Consider the following 18,460-nt stretch of genomic DNA (forward strand, 5'->3'; position numbering starts at 1 on the left):
AGACTAGCCAAAGTATGCTAGTGTGCTTTATCTAAGTGAGGATTTCTTGCCTTAGGAAGTATTTGCCCATCGGTTTATTTCTGTATCTCTACATTTAGATTACGAACTCTTTGAGGACAGTAGTTTCATGCTCACTTTCGTGTTCTGTTCTATATGGTGTTAAGACTGTTTTGACTGAAACTCATTTGAGATAATAAAAACAATTATTTTAAGAACTCTAATTGAACCTGTAATCCCAGCTACCCCTCAGGGGGGACTTGAGCCAGCAAGTTCAAGGCTGCAGTGAGCTATGATTGCACCACTAGACTCCAGCCTAGGTGACACAGCAGGAATCTGTCTCTTAAACACATACACACACACACACACCAATAAAGAAAGAAAGGAGGAAAAAAAAAATTAAGAAAGGAAAGAAAAAACTCTGATGAGGAAAATAAAATAATAGCTCACACAAGGATATACATTAAGGCTGTATTTAAGGGAAGGAAGTGAGGTGCAGCTGGGCCTCAAGAGGGATTAGAATTGAATGTCAAGAATTGAAATCACTCTTTCCATATTTCTGTAACCCCATTTCCTCTCGTATTTTTCCACTGTAAGGATCACCTTCATTTTCCCTTTCTTCACAGCATCCTGTTGACTGTTCATGTTGCAAACACCTAGCTTGCCCCAATTCAACAAGACCTTCCAGATTCAATATTAAATACTGGTCAGTGACTTCAAATTGCTGAGAGAGCCAGTCTGATTTGTTCCATGCCTCTCTGTGCAGAGTCCTATCATTAGTTTGTGGTTGCTCCCTTCAGGTCAATTGTAATGGCACAATACATTGCTCACTGGCAAATTGGCAAAGGTTGTGTGACTGATCAGATTTTCTCATAAAGAGTCATAGATGACATGGGACCCTCAAAAATGTCTAGTACTTATCTTCAATACCTATGGGGCAAAAAAAAATATGTGTTGCATAAATGAACAAATAAAGGAGACAGACATTGTAGGTACCATGCCAAACAACAATTTTCCCTTCTTTCTCCCTAAAATAGTCTGGATTTTGTTCAGATATTAGGTAGAGTTAGGCCCAGGGAAAAAGGACCCCAGTCCAATGGGTGCTGGAGATAATTCATTCTGGCTTGCAGGAGCCTACTGTGCCTCTCTCTTCCCAACTCTGCTTCAGTGAAGTCATGTTGGTAGCTTGAAATCAGCCAGGATGGAAGTGTTTGCCCTACAGAAATCAGCCAATACCACGATCAAAGAATATCCTTCTTTCCCCCTTTAGAGAACAGATTATTGTGCATTTACCACATACCACTGGCCCACTCCTAAATTCATGATTAGTCTATGCCAATAATGGAAATCCCTAGTCTCCTTTGTCAGGAATTGGATAAGGAGTGAACCAGTGGCTCGGTTCTACCACTGGTACCTGGGGCTTTCTGGAATTTTCTTCCCAAATAAAAAGGGAGACACCTAGATTTCTTATCTTGGAATATTGTCTTTTAAGAGTGTGATACTTGTAGTCAGTTTGCAGTCAGGAGAGGCAAGCTTAAAAATAAAAACTAACAGGCTTGAAATAAATGAAAGAAAATATCAAAGAAACCTGGTTCCTTGACAACACCATTGAATTACTGCACCAAACAAGGAACTTCCCTGCCCCAGGGTATCTTGTTATGAGTCAACAAATGACCCTCCCTTAAGGCACTTTCAGGAGAATAACATGTAACTTGCAGCCAAAAGATTCTGATACAACAGATGGATAAATTGATGGATAAATGGATAGATGAAGGGACAAATGGATGAATGAATGAATAAATAAATGAGGTCATTTATTTAGGTGTGTACTGGGCAAAGAATCCCTGAGACAACTACATGTATGCACAGGTATGCAACACATGTCCCTCTGGATTTCTCTGTTATATTTTTAGTATTGTCAATATTACAAGCTTTCCTCATTCTTTTAAATCATGGATGAACACAGACCTTCCTACTAAAGAAAAAGCATGCACACTGCTCTTTTATATGGCTATATACATTGAGGAACATTATCAATGAAGAACATGTTGTTTTCTGTCACTCAATAGCCACTAGAAAATATTCTAACTTTTTTGGGTTTTTTTTTTTTTTTTTTTGAGACAGAGTCTCACTCTGTCACCCAGGCTGGAGTGCAGTGGCGCGATCTCGGCTCACTGCAACCTCCACCTTTTGGGTTCAAGCAATTCTCCTGCCTCAGCCTCCTGAGTAGCTGGGACTACAGGCACACACCACCATGCCAAACTAATTTTTGTATTTTTAGTAGATACGGGGTTTCACCATGTTGGTCAGGCTGATCTCAAACTCCTGACCTCGTGATCTGCCCACCTTGGCCTCCCAATGTGTTGAGATTACAGATGTGAGCCACCACGCCCAGCCTATTCTAACTTTTAAATAAAAAGATATAAAATGTATGAGATCATTAATTTTCTATATTAGCAATTTAAATTCTATGGGACAATTTATGTGTGTTCATGTATGTGCATGCATGTTTGTTAAGGATGACAATGTTATTTCATTTTATATCCATTACACAATTTCACGTTATTATAATGGTCAAGATAGAAATGAACATTAAATGCATTGAGGATGCTTCACAGTATAATTTTTATTTTGACTTTTTTCTTCCTATATTTTGAGTCTAGGAGATGGGCTCAGGCAGCACATCTTTGCTACCGGTAAGAGAGTTCACCTGCAAGGAATCGTTGTTTTCATCCTATATTCATGTCAATAAATCCAACTTCTCTCCAGAAACTCTATTGAGTTGTGATTCCAGAGAAGAGGAAAGGTATTCCAATATATACTTGACCATGAATGCTATCTAAGAGGTGTCTAATGAAAGAAAATACATCAAAGCTGGCCACTTTATTCTTCTAGAAAGCAAAACCAAAAAAAGTCAGGTAGCTGAGGTGAAAGCCTCTTTTACCAAGAGCTTTTTTCAGTCCCCTATTACCCTTCTGAGGACTAGCTATATGCATAACAATAGTAAAAATGTTGTTCTGGATGTTGCTTCTTTCAGTTTCTATTAACATTGTAATAGTTCCTGCTTCCATTATACATTTCCTTGTGTATTGCAATCAAAATGTCACTTAGCTGCTGTTCCTAGAGTGCACTTAATATTTTCATTAAAAACAATAAAACCGAAAAATGACAAGGGTTGCAGGTGGGTGCAAGCAATTAAACTCCTCCTCTACGTATTGTGAAATAGCAGTTGGGGAAAGAAAGAAGCCCCATTGAACACCTGTCCCTTCTCCTGTGAATGGCAGCAAGCAGAAATCCACTTAGCTAGCTATTGTCTGCTTATTTTCCTGACAGATCATGTGAAGAAGCAGGCAGTTATGGGGCCAGTAATTCAGAATTAATTTTCCCTTCACTAAAGTGCTGTGGACACTGAGTGCAGTAATGGTGCCTGATCAGGATTCAGGGGGGTAAACAAGACAATTTGAGATGATGGGCAGGAGATAAAAGCCCTGTAAAGGGCTGTTCCTCTTTCCAGTCTGATCTGTGGTTTTTGCTGGCACCTTTTATTATTATTATTTTTTAAAATCTGCCTCAGTGAAAGTCTGAAGAGTTAATCATTAAACCATTTGTCTGGTGTGTGTGTGTGTTGAAAGATAAGACAAAAGAAAGAAAACTCTAAGTGTTGCTCTCTATCTTTTCCCACCTTATTAAAAATGTTAGTGGCTGCAAAAGACAGCTGTTAAGCCACACATTGAGATTGTTTACGGAGCTTCCTCCTGTGAGCGTCTACTTCAATTGAAAAAATTACCACATTTCCTCTAATGAACTGAGACCTTTTGCTAACCCACTATTATTGCTTATTTCACTCTGATTGGAAACACCCACCCCTAACATGCACAACAAAAATGTGTTCTCATCAGACGGAATTAAAATTCTCTCTTGCTCTTATTCTTTCTCCCTCTCTTCTGTTCCCTCCCTCCTTCTCCATTCTCCCTCTCCCTCACTTTCTCTCCTCGTTTTTCTAACTCCCTGTTTCTAAATTCCAGCCACCCAAGTCATTTCACAGACCAGCTGAAAGAAGCCTCTCTGGAGATGAGCTAACGAGGAGGATTAGATACAACTGTTCTCTGGCCAGGTGTCAAGACCCTGTTGGCAGAGGAACGGCAGACAGATCTTGTGAATTATCTCCCAGTCACTGACACAAACCACTCAGTATAAATCAGGATTGAAGATTGATTTCTACAAAATTGCTTTATTACTCAGGTAAAATTTATTGATCTGTTATAAAAATAAAAAAAAAATAATCAAAAAAGGATAGTCTATGCCTAAATAGCAAACATAAAACCTCCCATAAATCCTTTCATTTCAGATATTTGATATTTAATGCAGAATATGTTATTGGGGAAGTTCATCTTTGTGTAGATTATGTTGTCTGGGAGGAAACTTACAGAACCCAGGCATCTTAAAACCCATGAGTGAGTTATTAAAATATACACTGATAAGTATGGTGACCCTAATTTCCAAGCCCTAAATCAGGACACATAGTTACAAAAGAGTTTTTTTCCCCCTCTCTTCTTAAAAAAATTATTCTGATAATAGTTTCGCCCATGAAAACATTAAATCAGAATAAAATCACTTAAAGTTATGTCTACCCAGAATATCTGAGTTGTAGACTTTCTATTCATAGGTGCCACTCTACTCATCTCACAAACTTCTCAATACTATTTTTTCATACTCACTCATTTCATAAGCATCTCGTTCATTCATTCATTCATTCATCCCCTCAGCCTTCAATACGTGACTACCCTATATATGGGCCTACGTTGCTCCACTACCACTTTTATACCTTACAAATCCCCAAATATTTTTAAAAGTTAATTCCATATATGAATACGGCAGAGGAAAGTTGATGAGTTCTGCACCTGTGCATATCATAAATTCTTCTTCTTGTAACCACCCAGTGGGTTCTTCTTGCCCACTACCCAGATAGGGCCAATTTATCAGGGCAGGGGAACTGCAATAGATAAAGACTTTTACATATGTAGAGCCAGCTAAATGCAAGACTGGAGTTTTATTATTACTCAAATCAGTCTCTCTGAAAACTCAAAAATTTGAGAGCTAGAGTTTTTCAAAGATAGTTTGGGGGGAAGAGGAGGGCATGGCTAGGCAATGGGTGCTTGCTGCTGATCGGCTGGGGATGCAATCATAGGGGTGTGGGAAATGATCCTCATGCATGATGAGTCACTTCTGGGTGGGGCCACATGAGCAGTCTGGAGGTGGAACCATCAGTCATGAGACATGCAAAAAGCCTGAAAAGATATATTGAATGGCCAATCTTATGTTCTACAATAGTGATGCTATCTGCGGGAGTAATTGAGGAAGTTGCATATCTTGCGACCTCTGGAATAATAGTTAGTAATAGTTTATGTCTACACCTTAGCCAAATTCACACCTTAAGGTGCAGACATAAACTATTCTTATTCTCCTAGTCTGGTGGTCTTTCATTAGCTTTACAAAGGCAGTTGAGTTTTGGGTAAGGGCTATTATCACTATGATATTATTTAATATCATTTAAACTATAAACTAAATGTCTCCCAAAGTTAGCTTGGTCTGAGTCCAGGAAAAATTAAGAGCAACTTAAAGGCTACAGACAAGATGGGGGTTGGCCAGATCAGATCGCCCCCACTGTCATAATTTTCTCACTGTTATAATTTTGGCAAAAGTGGTTTCATTCTTTGTGGTGTTCCTTGCAGAGCCATCCATGGGGCTGAACAATAGGTAGTGGATAGATGCAGCTCTTCTTAACTGAATTACCCTAGAATTCCTATTCTACAGTTGGAACTTTATTTTCTAGTCCCCAAATTAGTCATTTTTTCCCTTCTCCCATATCAAAATAGACCTATGTAGATTGGTGTTCAAAATATATAGATTATGTCAGTATTTAGGAGTATTATTTTATTAGGCTATCTATAGAGTTTTTTAATTTTTAATTCTCAATTTCAATATGTTTTTGGGGAACACATGGTGTTTGGTTACATGATTAAGTTCTTTAGTGGTGATTTCTGAGATTTTAGTGCACCCATTACCTGAGCAGTGTACACTGTACCCAGTGAATAGTATTTTATCCCCCACCCCACTCTCACCCTTTTCTCCAAGTCCCTAAAGTCCACTGTGTCATTCTTATGCCTTTGTGTTCTCATAGCTTAGCTCCCGCTTATGAGTAAGAACATGATATTTGGTTTTCTATTCCTGAGTTACTTCACTTACAATAATGGTCCCCAGTTGCATCCAGGTTGCTGTGAATGCCATTATTTTGTTCCTTTTTATCACCAAGTAGTATTCCATGGTGTGTGTCTGTATGTATGTGTATATGTATATATATATATATATATATATATATATATATATATATATAACATTTGCTTTATCCACTCATTGACTGATGGACATATGGGCTGTTTGCATATTTTGGCAGTTGTAAATTTTGCTGTTACAAACGTGTGTGCAAGTATAATTTTCACATAATGACTTGTTTTCCTCTGGGTAGATACTCAGTAGTGAAACTGTGCTGGATCAAATAAAAATCTACTTTTCATTCTTTGAGGAATCGCCACACTTTTTTCCATAGTGGTTGTTCTATGTTTTTAAAAACGTACTCGTGTAAGTACAAACAGTCCCTGACTTACAATGGTTCAAATTATGACTTTTTCAACTTTATGATGGTATAAAGGCAATAGGCATTCATTAACAAGCACACTTTGAATTTTGATCTCTCAAGCTAGAGATATGTGATACAACACTCTCTCATGATGCTGAGCAGCAGCAAAGAGCCACTGCTTCCAGACATGTGATCACAAAGGTAAACTGATACTCAACAGTGTACTGTGCTGCCAGATGATTTTGTCCAACTGTAGGCTAATTTAAGTGTTCTGAGCACATTTAAGGTAGGTCAGTAGGTTAGGTTTTTTATTGTTTGTTTGTTTTGAGACAGGGTCGCACTCCATTGTCCAGGCTGGAGTCCAGTGGCACAGTCACAGCTCCCTGCAGGCTTGACCTTCTGGTCTCAAGTGATTTTCCCACCTCAGCCTTCCAAGCAGCTGGGACTATAGGCACATGCCACCACACCCAGCTAATTTTTTTATTTTTTTGTACAGATGGGGGTTTCCCAGACTGGTCTCAAACTCCAGAGTCCAAGCCATCTGCCCACCTCAGCCTCCCAAAGTGCTGGGATTACAGGTGTGAGCCATTGCACCCGATGAGGTTAGGTATATTTAATGCATTTTTGACTTATGATATTTTCAATTTACTGTAGGTTTATCAGGATGTAGCCCCATCTTAAGTCAAGGAGCATCTGCATAATGTGTCTCAGGCTTATCAAAGCATTCTTCAATTAGTAGGAGAAATTTTGCATATCAACTAACAGTACTATGAACATTAATGAACATTGTCGAGTCTGCCCTGCAGACTCTGGCTGAGAGATGGATGACAGGAGTACTCAGACACAGGTATCCAGTGAAAGAGTGGGCTAGGGGACTGCTGGCACTAGGGGCTGAAGAGAGTTAGCAGGCCCCCTAAGCTGGCAATGCTCACATTTATTTAGTACAGATTTAATGACAAAGGCGTGGTGCAAACACAATTTGTGGGTAATAAACATTGTCAACCCCCCAAGCAGAGAGCAGTCCTGTGTGCGAATGATCAAAGGTTGGTTTCTGGAGACAGGAGTAAACAAATTTATCTAGATAAGTTCCTTTACATTCCCTTGTTATCTGCCCTTTGCTCTTAAGACTCCAGATAGAATTTGGCTGCCTTCAGCCAAATTTTCTTTCGAAGCTTTCACAAAACCTACTGGCCTTCCAAGGTTTGCGTCTTTCCCTATAATTTCTCCCACCACCCTGACCAATCTCCTACAGAACATCACACATTTTTAGCAGTTGGCAATAAAATAGCAGACGCATGATAATGGCTAGTCCAGGGAATGTTTGGGTACTGTTTGCTTCTTAGATGCAAGAAGCTTTAACTTTGGAAAGAATGAGGAAGTAGATCCACGAGTCAGTTTCCCTCAAGCCTGACATGTTTTAGGATATCATTATCAAATACAAATATGTAAGCAGTCAATTTTATGTATCATCAAACTTTGATGATATGCATATATTATAGCAATACTGCATAGTCAATGGGGTATAGTATATGGCAATCATCACAATGATAGAGATTTTATACCCATACCCCATCAACAACCACCACCCACCACTGATTTATCGATAAAAACTCACTCACACCTTCATGCTTGCTGAGGTATGAATTATATGATAAAAGATAAAATGAATCAAAATGCCTCTACATAACTGTGATTACTTGTGATGTTACTTTTATACTCATCATGAGAATCTTAAAATGATAGGTAAATAAAAAGTGACATACCCAAATTAGAAGGAAATATAGTATAAGGCATATTTTAAAAAGCAGTATCTGTTCCTCATTATTTTTGTTAGTTAAAAAATATACATTGAAGAAAATTCCTAAATGTAGGAAAATAAACTTTACACTTTTACATAAAATTTATGGTAACATTCATTTATTATTATGTAACTTTGTCTGCTATTGGTTTATCACATCACTTTTAAATGTAGTATATAAATGTATTATTATAGAACTTGAAAATTTCTATCTGAAACTTTATCTAAAAATGGTAGATGAGAAGACTATACATTGTGAAATACCCATTAAGCATATTTTAAGAAAAATTGCTGAAACATAAATGATATATTTTATGTTACCAGAATACTTTCACAGCTTCCTAAAATTAATGATGATAGAAAACTATCAACTTTTTCAATATGTCCTTCCAAGCATCAGCATCGATTTTGGTAAAGAAGAAACAATAGGTTACATATCTTAAGACAACCTATCTTAATATGAGGATGAATCTTAACTTTAATTACATCTTTGTTTATAATATTTGTATGGAGGGTGAGTTTTCATGGGCAAAATAAAAACATTCTATGTTAAAATCACTTCAGTTTCTCTTAATGATCAAATATAATGTCTATGAATATTTAAATTTGTGTTAATCATAAGAAATAACTTTGCTTCCAGTTCTGAGGCCATATGTCTGTTTCAAAATAAAGATATCCAAAAACAAAATATCATGCGATAATGATATCTGATGAAGATAGGAAAGATAGTAAGAGAATAGCAGAATGTTGCCCAAAACTCATCATTCTACGTGCAGTTATAGAAAAGATATTAATTTGTTTGCTTTCCATGTGTGTGTGTCTGTGTGTGTTCATTTATCTGAGGGTGTCTGTCTTAGTCCATTTGGGCTACTATAACAAAATATTATAGATTTGGTAGCTTATAAATAACAGAAATTTATTTCCCACAGTTCTGGAAGCTGGGAAGTCTAAGATCAAAGCAGATTTGGTGTCTGGTGAAGGGCCCACTTTCTCATAGAAGGCAACTTTTGCTGTGTCCTCATCTGGTAGAAGGGAGAGGTCTTTGTGGGGCCTCTTTTATAAGGGCACTAATTAATCCCTTACAATCCTCATGACCCAATCATCTCCCAAAGGCCCCACCTCCTATTACCGTCATCTTGGGAGTTAGGATTTCAACATATACATTTTGCGGGGAACAAATATTCAGACCGTAGCATTCCAAGCTTGGTCCCCCCAGATTCACATCCTTCTCCCACACAAAATACTTCCATTCCATCCCAATAGCCTCAAAAGTTCTAAGTAGTTTCAGTATCAACTCAAAAGTCTAAAGTCTCAGTTAAATATCATGTAAATAAGATATAAGTGAGACTCAAAATAGGATTCACCTTGAGGTAAATTGCTCTCCAGCTGTGAACCTGTGAAACACAATTCCAGCATCCTCTAATTCATAGAAACCTCCAAGAGAATGGGATCGATTCTCACTTCCATGTTTCCTTCACAGAGTTAGCCAGTTGCACAGGCAAATCAAAGTTGATCCAAAAGCATTTGGTTTATTTGTACCATTTACAAACGTGCCAGTGGGAGAAAAACGAAACATGCCAAAATATGCCTGTAAGCTTGCAGATTACTGTTTTCTCTTTTACCCCAATACACATTTACAATCATGATCGTGGAATTTTGATTACTGTCTTCTCCTCAAACACTTCCGACTTGCCTGCCCAGTCCCCTTTCTCATGGCCCCAAGAATTGTCTCTTCCCCTTTCTCATTTCTGGATCAACTGTCTTTCTCACCAGCGATTTTTCTTCTTATTGACCATGACATGTTTGTCTAAATCTATTGATTTGATGAAGCCTACTTCTACCAGTAAAATATAACATATAAAATATCTTCAAATGAATGATCAAATGCAGAAACTTTTACTATAAAGGCCATTTCCTATATATTTACATATATATTTCTAATTTGTTGCATTAAGATATGGAAAACACTAATTACATACATAAATATATAAACTATATATGTAATACATAATCACATACATAAATTAACAATTTTTCCATATTTTAATGCAATAAATTCAAGCTAGCTTTATGGCGAGTCCTCTCATGTACAGCCTTTATCTTTTCTTTGGCCTGAGGTGAAGCCTCCCATCAAGAAGCCCTTCCCATTCACAAAAATTTGATGTCACACTTTCCATTGTTTCAGTCTCACATATGAGTACTTAACCAGGTGTATTATTCAGAGTTGCAAAGGTATTCAACCGAAAGAAAAATAAAACTACCTAATACAATTATTATATATGTTATATATAATAATAATAATATAATAATTATTTTAAAAGTAGATGAAAGGAATTGAAACAGTGTGGGAGGTAGTAAAAGTAAGTCTAATTGCTCATCTTTTATAGTACAATTCAAAGAAAAATTATAAATTTATACATCAAATAATAGACCTACATGTAAGCCTATTTTTTACAAGTGTGGTGATAACCACCAGATCAACAAAGATAGTTAAAACAGTTAAAGTTTCAAAATAGGAATGGGCATGAGAGTGGGAAAGTGAGATGGGGAGATAATTAGTTTACATTTTACACCCTTCTGTACTATTTGAACTCTAAGAAGAAAAAAAAAGTACATATAATTATTCTACGATTCCCCCCAAAATTAAAGAAATGTGTACTCCCCGTAACTAAACTTTGTATTACCTGAAAATAAATGTGCACTTACTTGTCAAGTTCATGCTGACTTCATTACTGATGTAAAGTTTGTTGTTGAATTTGCCTTCACTCGGTCACCAAATCTGTCATTTCTGATACACAGAGGAAAGATGAACCCTTCCACCAGCTTGTCTTGAATATACTTCCCTACCTGGCTTTGGAGGAGAATGCAGAACACACAAGGCCACATCAGGAGCTGTGGGACAGTGGGAAGACACAAATTACAGATTCAGGTCTTAAACTCAAATTCTGGCTCTGCTGTGTGATCCTCAGTGAGCCACTTAATTTCTCCTGGCTTCAGTTTCTTTTGTGTAAAGCCAGAATAATATCACTCCAAGTTGTTGAGGGGATTAATGGAGGTAATAAGTAGGAGGGTATTTTCTTATTGTACATAATGAAATGCTGTTAAATATAGTGGCTCACATGTCATTTGTTTTCTTTGTAACCTGCCTCTTGGCAATCACTGCAGCTATTTGTTGGTGCCTCTGACCTCTTCCTTTTCCAGGATCAGCCTAACAAGCAGTTTTCTCAGCTTAACTATAGCACAGTTATTCTTTTTGTTTCCAGCATAGTGTAAGAGAAATGACTGCTTTTCTAACACACCCCGGTTCACCTAGGTACAGAGATAAAATTTCTTTATCATGTTATATTTTCAATCTAAATGATTTACATTTGCCTGGATGAAACACGGCTATAAGAACATGAAAGGTTAATTCCTTCTCCCTCATAAAGAAAGTTGAACACTGCTTTGAATTATTGACCGAGAATGGCTTTTAAGGGTCATCTAAATAGTAAGTTGTGAATTGTAGCCTCCTTGTCTGAACCCAAAGGCTGGCTGTCTTCTTAAAAGTGGTTAAGTGGAAGTTATTGATGAGAGCTCTAGTGAGATTTGGCATTAGGCTTTAATTATACCTTGAAAGGCAAAGAAAATGGAAAATGACGCCTAATTCAATTGAACAGTTGATCACTAGGCACTAATCACAACAAAAAATATTTCACCCAAGTGCAGCCCACATGGAAGATTGGTATCAGTAATTAGATTTATGCTGCTCTTCTTAAGATTTTTTGGACCAAGAGGGATGTTTTATTTAACCTATTTGAAAATCTGTATGCATGGACATATAAACCTGGGACGTCCTTAAAATGCAAGAATGGAACTAAAGATACTGATTATTTTAAGTCTCCTAAGCACATTAATCTTGAGTTCCTGGTCAGTACCATCCATGTTAGAAGTAGTCAAGGTGCAAACCGGAGAGGCGTTACCAAATAAAGACTCATACTTTGGAAATAACTCATATTAAAAATTTAGAATGTGATTACAATTACTGAACACACTAAAGGTATATTAAAGTGTACTTAACACATCAACATTTCTGCACAATTTTCTGGCAGTTTAGTTTGTGCATTTTATTCATTGGGAAACATAGGTGTGTGCAGCTTGTTTGTTTCTGGTCTCTGCCATTACCCAGTCAAATGGAGCTACTTAAATCAAGTATAGCATTGTTCTAAGACATTCCAAAATTCAAGAAACTCTTTGCAAGACTGCCACAACTTTACCGTGTTGAACCATATGATATTGCTGATATCCAAACACTTTTTTTACCTAAAAATATGGTGGTGTCATATTTTTAGGTAAAAAATAGGTGGTTCAACCTATTAGAAACAGACAAATTATGATCAAGTTTCTCTAATTCTTGAATGGAGTTGGATAGAGTTAAAGTCATGACCTCCATTGTTTAGGGAAACCCTTTCTGGTTGAAAAACCTCAGTGGCACTTATCTTTGCCTATTAAAGACGAACATTAAAAACCTTCATTAATTCACGTGACTCTTCTCCTCCTCCTGAAGCAATTTCAAATGAAAAAGCAGTGACACCAAAAGATGTTAACAGAGTTATCTCTGCAAATATAGGTTAATTTTTCCTATTTATTACTTGCCGTATTTTCCAAATTTCCATGATGAACAAGTATTTTAAAATCAGAAACATGTTGTTTTTAAAAATTAAAGGAAGTTGAATTTTAAATATCACATTAAAATCTGAAAGGAGCAAGTTGTGTAATAAATAGGACTATTCCTTTGGAAAAATACCTATGAATAATTCTGAGGAGTGACTTATTACCACCATCACCCACACCTCCAATTCCTCTTCCTGTTGACAAGTAGTCAGGGTAGTTGACACTTCCAGTTTCACTTGAGCTGATTTGTGACACTTATTAGTCAACCAATTTAGGAGCCCAACATGCTTTGGTGGTCTAATGCCACCTCTGGTCACATATTAACCTCATTTTGGCTTAAATGCTCCATTTAAATGGGAAACCCTATCCAGCTGGCAGGGGAATAGCACTTGCTTTAAATTGGATATTATTTTGAATTACAGTCAACTCTGTAATTCAGTGTGATGTGGCTGCTAAAAAGCCAAGGATCTTAGACTGCATTAATAAAAGTGTAATTTCTGGTTTATGGGAAGTAATCGTCTTTCTATATTCTGATCAAACCACATCTGGAGTATCACGTTCAATTACAGGTCAACATTTTAAGTACCATGGCAAATTAGAACATGACCCAAAGAGGAAAATTAGGATGGGAAAGGGTCTGAAAGCCACTGTCATTTTTAAGGAACAGGAAATGGACAGAGGACTAGGTAGTACAGAGGACGTAATAGCTGGCTTCAGATATTTGAACTGGCTGAATGTAAATGAGAGATAGAATCCTGCATTGTTCAGAAGCAATTTGAATATGGGTTTTACATGAATGCAAGAGGATATTAAAATGGAGCATCTTTTATCCCTCATTTGACTAAGACCACAAAAGGCTGGGGACAAGCCATTAAGTAGCAAGTGTTTCAACAACCCAAAGTGAGGTGCCTGATTGTCTGAGCTCCATGTGCAAATAAGGTGGCCAACACAGTTTAATAGGTTACCATTGTAGTATCCGAGAGAGAAAGTTGTTTGAGAGAGTTGTTGGAAAGCAATAGCATTGTCCCTACCCTGCAGGAAGGAGGACCAGGGGTCCCAACCCTTCCCAGGAAGCAGAGTGAGACAGGTGGAAGCACTCAGAGAGCTTGATTTATGCCTCTGGAGTACATGGAGCACAGAGACTAATGCGAGACCTGCACCAGCAAAAGCCCAGAGGTCGGGGCTGTGGTTAGCTAGCCACGCTGACCTCGGACAACAGAACAAGGAGAGGAACTGCACCAGGAATGGCCTGAAGCTGGCCTTGCATGTGTGCTACATAAAGCTGCTCAACTGAGGTGGCAAGTAGAGGCTGAAAGGCACCTTCTTCTCTGATCCACATGGATAGGGACACATCTACCCACTTGAACGGGGTGCATATTCACTGGGCACTTTTTTTTTTTGTCAGGTACCATGGTGGTTACCAGGGATAAACTCCTGAGCAAAACAGATGCAAACCTTGCTATTACAGAGCTTACAGTACAGCTGAAAACACAGACATCAAACAAGGAATTTTAAGTGTCATGAGGATAACAAGGGTAACAAGGGATTATAATTAACACCAGACATCACCTAAAAACTGCTGTGTTCCAAACCTATTACAACACTGGGTACACATATGATAAGCAAGAACCCAAAACGAGAGAGAGGTTGATGAGCCATCCTCCTGGGTACTAAGCTGTTTGGACCAGTTTGGCCAACCTATGAAGAAGCAATACAGCATTAGTGTTAAAAGTTTATAAAGTGAGACTCACTCCATTATCACACGTCTGTATTTTATTTTATCAAGGTAAGTGTAGGGAAGCATTGCAACATTTAACAAGAGATCTGAAAACCATTCTGTTCCTCTCCTAGAACCTTTATTGCTGCAAATGCTCATCATTCTTATGGAGAGGTGAGTGAAGACAGAGGAACAAAGACCTTTGCTATATCTGGGTTGTATTATATTAGTCAGCTTGGGCTGCTATAACAAAATACCACAGACTGGACGGCTTAAAGACATTCATTTTCTCACAGTTCTGGAAGCTGAAAGTGCAAGATGAAGGGGCCAGCACGGTCAATTGCTGGTGAGGGCTCTTTTCCTGCCTTACAGATGGCTGCCTTCTTGCTGTGTTCTTACAGAGTGGAGAAAGAGAAAGAGAGAGAGCTCTCTCTTTTGGCATCTCTTCCTTTTCTTCTAAGGGCACCAGCCCTGTTAGGCTAGGGCCTCACCCTTATGACCTCATTTAACCTTCATCATCTCCTCACAGGTCCTATTTCCAAATATAGTCACACTGGTGGTTAGGGCTTCAATATATAAAATTTGGGGAGACACAGTTCAATTCATAGAATGTCTTTTTAAAAAGACCAAAAAGACCTGGCTAGAATTTTCTGACAATGAGTCCAGATAAGCAAACATTAATCAAAACTAAAACAAACAAGTGTCCTTGCCTTGCCCTGAGATATAGAGTGGGGCTGGAAAGCTGCTCTAGTAATCTTTTGTGACAGCAAAATAGAAGCCTTTGAGACTAAATTCAAACATTTGAACAAATGCTCCAGCTTTCACAACGACTTTTTGATGAAAGTATGAGGTAGAGGGAGAAGCTGGGCATAGTATCTCCTGAGAAACTCTTTTTCCAGTCCATACCTGTGGAGACTAATCAGATCTCATTGCAAAGGCCTGGTATACATGGTCCACCTCTACCTCCTGCATTACTACTAGTGAACTGTGAGTAACAACAGACTTTCTCTTTGAAAATAAGAGCAGAAGCTGAAGATATCCTCTTTTAAGCATGATCAGTGTGTGAGAAAGCATTGCATTTCCCCATGAGGTTGGAGTCATTAATGAAAGTAGTGAACTGGGTAATAGACACAATTTGTAGTAAGATGTGTTGTCAACCTCTTCATAAGTGCTGTAAAGCCACTCTGAGTGTTTTTGTGATTGGCCAAAGCTGGTATACACTAGGTTGGCAATATACAAAGCCACGGAAAGACTAAGAAAGACTCAAAGACTGTGATGTTAATAAATCTGCATGGGAATACAGCATTTGAATGTTAAATAAATAATTTGTCAAGCATGCTTTATAAAGGTTTCCTTAAAAAATAATTACACATATAATACTACAACAATCAAAAGCAAAAAAAATTGCTTCCAATCTCAATCTCATAATTACAACAAATCAATTCAATGTCTCCTTTTCTCCTTGTCCATTTGAACAAGGAAATGTCATACACACAGAATAGAAAAAGGAACATGTTTTGGGACCCACAAAGTAAAGAGCATCTGTGTACTGTAAAATAATGTAATAAGGAATTATAACATTGGAAACACAGAGCCAAGGTGGTAATAGAGTGACTAGCTTAGTGGAACCATGTGGAAGACTGACTTTCACTTCTTTTAAACCTTAAGAAATTACTGCCAGGAAAGTGATTCTGTTCTCAGTGACTACTGTGTTGTGGCAGTGCATAAATATCGACTGGAGTGCCAGCTGGTTAGCCATATGACCCTGGGTCACCATGATGCTTCTGCTCATTCAAAAGGACTTTACCAGGCTTCAGTTGACTCATGTTCCACAGCGACACCAAATGGTAGCAAGAGAAATAACAGCAGCATAAATTGTGACCCTCTTCAGATGATTATATTTCTTGGTTTTATTTCCTCACGAACTTATCACCAATGAGTATTATTCTCTGAACCAGATAAACATATTTGAAATTTTTGAAAGTAACTTACAGGTTGGGATTAAATACAGAAGAAAGATTTTCCTGGGAGAAAAGTAATGGGAGAGAGGAGGAGGATAATAATGTTAAGTTGATTTCTTTGAATAAAACAGGGAGAAAAATATATAAAGGAGAAAAATAAAATGTGCACAAGATCTCTGCCCTCATAACACTTGTTGACATTTTAACAATTAAGAGTTTTACACATATGTGATTGGAAGATTCAAACACTACGGGAAACTAGAAAATGAAAATTAAGTGTCTCCTTTACCCTTCTGCTCTGCTAGTGCATTTAACCAAGGAAAATGGGGAAATTCTGCCACTGCATTTAAACAAGGAAAATGGGAAAATTCTGGGTCCTCCCAGAAGCAGACAGTGAGCTGGAACTAGATGTGCAAAAAATTTATTAGGGGAAGTACTTGTGAAGGAAAATAGGAAGAGAGTTGAGAGAAGCTTGGAGAGTAGTCAAAACATGATGCAGTTCTGACCTGAGGGAAGGAGGTGTGGAAGGAAAGAGGCTAAGTTACAGCTTCTTAAGTTTGTGTAAAGTTTTAGGGAAATTATAGCAAGACAATTTAGGAGTCCTAAATCCAAGATCACTTGTCCAAGAAGACGCCTGTCTCAGGAGCAGGCCTGCCTTAATATTCCTGCTGGACTCAGTCACTAGCCAGGAGCAACCAATGAGTGAGAAGCTTGGCCTTTAGCTCAATGCAGCAGTACGTTTTAAACTGCAGCAGTTGGGGTTTCCAGTCAGTTATGCTTTCTGCAGCCAAGATTTGAGGGGATGCTTTCTCTTGGCCATTCTGTTAAGCAATTTTTGCCATTTCTCCCATAATTTTAAAAATAAATGTAGCTTCAATCAATCATCAATTTTTAATTATTTATAAAAATGACTCCAGTCTGTAAACGGTGGTGCACCTTACTAACAATGTAATATATCTTGCTATTTCCCTATGGTTTCACATGGAACTACCTACCTATTTTTATTATTTGCCTAGTAGTGTATCTCATAGTTATAATTTTTAACTAATTATGGACTGATAACACTTCTTTTTAACACACATTTTGCTACTAAAAACTTGTGTAATAAAAAATTCTCAAATTCCACAGTGATATTTTACAATTATATTGATAAGGTATAATGATGGGATCACTGAGTGCCACTGTTGGGTTCCTGCAGACTCTGACAGAAAAATTAGCAGGCAGGAGGTTTATTAAGGAAAGCTGTTAGAATTGGCACCCGAGGAAGTAGGGGAAAGGGCGAAGGATCAGGCAGTAGGAGAAGGTGGCACAGTCTCAGTGACCCTGTGGGGACTCTAAACCTGGATGATCCTTCAGAGATGTCCCAAGTTAAAGCAAGGCGGTCTTCATATGCCCCAGGTGACTAATCCTTGGATATGAGTTGCTGTGAAAAGAGCCTATGACCTTGAACTAGGCAACTCTCTTCAGTTGGGGAATTTTCTAAGTGTGCTGACACCTGGGAGCTGTTGTCCGCTCTCCCAGCCCCTAGAGAAACAAGTCCTTCTCCACTGAAGGGGGTTCTGGGCAGTGCATCAAAGACTCCATCATCCATACACCAGGTTTAAGTGTATGTGATTTTTTTTAAAAAAAGAAAAAACAAACATTGCTCAATTCCCCTTCAGAAAATTCCAATTATAAAGGAATGCTTGCTTATTTCTCCA

The sequence above is a fragment of the Nomascus leucogenys genome, chromosome 1a, assembly GCF_006542625.1.
Source record: "Nomascus leucogenys isolate Asia chromosome 1a, Asia_NLE_v1, whole genome shotgun sequence".
Taxonomy (NCBI): domain Eukaryota; kingdom Metazoa; phylum Chordata; class Mammalia; order Primates; family Hylobatidae; genus Nomascus; species Nomascus leucogenys.